A 4465-nucleotide genomic window follows, 5' to 3' on the forward strand; every position below is an offset into this window, starting at 1 on the left:
CACAGTGTCAGATGCCAATCTCTGCCAGGCCCCTTGGCAATACAGTTCCAGATCATGTGGTCAGACAGGGATGCAGGAACACCTGGCTGGATGGCTCTGCTGGCCACAGCATCTCCAAGGACCTCATTATTCTTTGGAAGGAGAAAACTTTCCATCCTCTCTCTGCTCTCTGTTGGTTGCTGTAATTTCTCTATCTCTCTCTCTTGCACTCTCTCTCACTTTACTTCCAAAATGGCTAAATTGGATATTGTGGAGATTGTTCCCACCGCCACATTGTCAACATCTATAGTACATGAATGTCAGAGTGAAGCACTGATTGTCTTTTTGGAAAATCCAAAGAACTTTAACAGGGGCCATCATCTGAGAGAGTGAGAGACATTTTTCCCTTTTCTCTTTTCCTGTGGCACAGTTTTTGTGTAATAGCCCTAATCTTTATTGCTTTGTGGTATATAGCTCTTGCCATTAATGGCCATCAAGATTGATTAAATGCCTGAGCCTCAATGCACCTCCCATGAAGGGTTATCAGGATTGATTAAATGCCTCAGCTTCAATATTTAATCAAACCAGCTGTTGATTGCTGTACACTATGAAATCATCAGATTATTCCTTAAATGTGATGCAAGAAGGATTTTCCTACTGCCCCCAGAATCTCACTGCCTCCAAGGAGCTTGTGGGAAGAGTTTTTCATTATGTTTGTGTTCTTTACATATAGATAACAACAATGGAACCAGCTGAAAGGAAATAATACACTCAGCATTTATATTCACTAATAAAAATAAGGACAAAGAATATCACACAAAACAATTTAGATGAGGTAATACAAGTTGTTTGCATTAAAAATAATTTTTTAAAAGTTATTTGTAAATGTACTCTGTATATTTGGGTTTGTTTTTTAATCCACATGTCAATACCATGAAATATGACTGCATTGATTTTTACAGGAATTACTCTATGTAGTTGATGTTACCACATGAATAAATTACTAGGTATTCATTCTTTATTTAGATTCCACTGTATTACAAATGAATTCTTATCTCATAATTTGCACTTTCTGCAAGTACCTTTTGGTTGAGTGTCAAAATACGTTCAGCAAGTCCTCTAGGCTAATTGGTAAATGGGAAAAACGAATTGTAGTTTATAGGAACATAATTAGACTGGAAGAAGAACCATGATCCCTGAGTTAGGGGGAAAATAAATGCCTGCATAGCTCTCCAGCCAAGTTGTCTCTGGGATAACCAGCAGCCTGGGGGACCAGGAGACACCTAAATGAGTGGGAAACAACAATATCTATTCATATGTCCTGCTTGCCTGATGTACTGAGGCTCCTTCCAAGGTTAATTCAGCATATGGGTGTTATTTGTGATGCAATAAAAACTATATAGGTAGTAATTCATATCTGAAAATAATAATGGGATAATGCAAAAATTTAAGACAAAGAAAACTGTAAGTGAACAAAGGAAAAAATCAGTATGAATTGCTTAATTCTAAACTACCTAGTTTAGAATAAATCCTAGAATAAATGGCAGCACTTGGTGAGATTGGAAAAATGTGTACATAAATTGCAGGAGTGGAATTCAGTATGATCTGTACTTTAAAGCAGAAATTGGAATATCCTAGCAAGACACCAGGGATTGAAGCTGCAAAGGACAGAACAGTTCAAATGCCTTGATACTTGTGTAGATCTAATCTCAGATAATAACTGTACCCTGTTTAGGGAATTGCTAAATTCAAACAAAAGTCATCCTGATTAACTGACATTCTGTTGCAGTGGAGATCATAGAATCACAGAATTACTCAATGAATTAGGCTGGAAAAGACCTGTGAGATCATCCAGTCCAACCTATGACTTAACACCACCTTGTCAAATAAAACCATGGCACTGGGTGCCATGTCCAAGTCTTTTTTTAAACACCCCTACGGTTGGTAACTCCACTACTTCCATGGGCAGATGATTCCAGTGCCCAATGACTCCTTCAGTGAAAAACTTTTTCCTAATCCCTGACCTAAACTTCCCCTGGCACAACTTAAGGCTGTGTCCTCTCGTTCTGTCCATGGTTGCCTGGGAGAAGAGACCAACCCCACCTGGCTACAGCCACCTCAACTTTCAGGGAGTTGTAGAGAGTGATAAGGTCACCCCTGACTCTATTTTTTCCAAGCTAAACAACCCCAGCTCCCTCAGCTCTTCACAAGTCTTTCAAGCCCCTCACCAGCCTCACTGCCCTCCTCTGCATGTGTCTGAGCATCTCAATGTCCTTCCCAGACTGAGGGCCCAGAACTGGACACAGCACTCAAGGTGTGGCCTCACCAGTGCCAAATACAGGGGAGGGATGACCTCCCTGCTCCTGCTAGTCACACTACTCCTGACACAGGCCAGGATGCCCTTGGCCTGCTTGGCCGCTAGGGCACACTGCTGGCTCATGTTCAGTTGGCTGTGGACCAGCACCCCAGATCCTTTTCCACCTGGGCACTGTCCAGCCACACTGTCCCCAGCCTATAACATTGCAGGGGGTTATTGTGGCCAAAATGCAGGACTTGGCACTTGGACTTATTAAACTTCATCTTATTGGACTCTGCCCATCCATTCAACCATTCCAGGTCTCTCTACAGAGCCTTCCTACCCTTCAACAGATCACATGCTCCCAGCTTAGTGTTGCCCTCAAATTTACTAGTGAAAGACTCAACACCCTCATCCATGTCATCAATGAAGATATTGAACAGAACTGGCCCCAGCGCAGACCCCTGAGGGACACCACTGGTGACTGGCAAAGTGTTATCTTGACAAGGCCCGCCATCCATTTAACAGAGCAGGCCTGATTTTATGAGGCCTTTCTTTTATAATTTTTCTACCTTACTGTAAGGTAGAAAAAGAGGCAAAGAAGGCATTAAGCATTTCTGCCTTCTCATCTGCAGTTACTAAGTTCCCTCCCACATCCAGTAAAGAACAAAGGTTGGTCTTAGCCTTCCTTGTGCTGTTAATATATTTGTAAAAGCATTTTTATTATCCTTTACAGAACTCGCCAAATTAAGTTTGAACTGAACTTTGGCCTCTCTAATTTTTTTTCCTACATGCCCTAGCAACCCCCTTAAATACTTCCTGAGAGACCTTCCAAAGATTATACATCCTCTTTTTATTCTTAAGTTCCTTCAAAACCTCCTTGCCCATCCAGGCTGGACATTTGCCTCATCAACTCATCTTTTGGCGCACATGGACACTCTGTTCCTGTGCCCTCAAGATCTCTGTTTTGAAGCACACCTCCCTCTCCTGGACTACTTTGTTTTTAAGGGTTGCTTCCCAAGGAACTCTCTGAATAAGTCTCCTAAATGGGCCAAAGTCTGCCTGCCAGAAGTCCAATGTAAAAGTCTTACTGGCGTTCCTCCTCACTTCACTAAATATCAAGAACTCTATAATTTCATGATCACTGTGCCCCAAGCAGTCTGCAGCCACATCTCCCACCAGCCCATCTCTGTTTGCAAACATCAGGTCTAACATAGTCCCTCCCCTGGTGGGCTCAGTCACCAGCTGTGACAAAAAGTTGTCCTCCACACACTCTTAAGAACTTCCTGGACTGCCTCTTTTCTGCTGTATTAAGTTCCTAGCAGATGACTGGTAGGTTGAAGTCGCCTACAAGAACAAGGGCTGGTGATCCTGAAACATTCTCCACTGCTTACAGAATAAGTTGCCCACCTCTTCTTCCATGTTGGATGATAACAGACTCCCAGTAGGATGTCAGCCTTGTTGGCCCTCCCCTTAATTGTTACCCACAGGCATTCAGTTTTATCGTCATTAGTTTCAATACCCATGGCATCCAAAGTCTCCCTAATATAAGGGGCCACCCCTCCACCTCTTCTCCCTTTCCTATCTCTCCTGAAGAGCTTGTAGCCATCCAGTGCAGCACTCCAGCCATATGAGTCATCCCACCACATTTCTGTGCTGGCGATTACATCATAGCTCTGCTGCTGCACCATTGCCTCCAGCTCTTCTTGTTTGTTGCCCATGCTGCGCGCACTAGTATACATACACCTCAGCTGGGCTGCTGATACCGCTCCTAACTCAGGCTTATGGCCTTTGGGCCTGCTTCCAGAGAGGCCAGCTACATTCCCTTCCCCCTTCAAACCTAGTTTAAAGCCCTGTCAATGAGTGACATCAGTTCATGAGCTAAAATCCTTCTGCCCTTAACAGAGAGATGGAGCCCATCCAGTTCCAGCCAGCCGGGTGCCATAAAAGTTGCCCCATCATCAAAGAACCCAAAATTCTGCTGATGACACCAACTCTTGAGACACTTGTTGATAATGTGGGCTCTCCTATTCCTTTCATCATTTTCTCTGCCACCTAAGGGACTGGTCCCTTGAGCAGAGCACTACCTGTGTCTGGGTTGGCCCTCTATTTCTTTGGCACTTGAGTGTATGTGCTCCTTCCCTTCCTGGTTCAGGGAGCTCTGCTGACTTAGAACTGTTCCCTGTCTTT

This window comes from Geospiza fortis, unplaced genomic scaffold (genome assembly GCF_000277835.1).
Source record: "Geospiza fortis unplaced genomic scaffold, GeoFor_1.0 scaffold265, whole genome shotgun sequence".
Classification (NCBI taxonomy): domain Eukaryota; kingdom Metazoa; phylum Chordata; class Aves; order Passeriformes; family Thraupidae; genus Geospiza; species Geospiza fortis.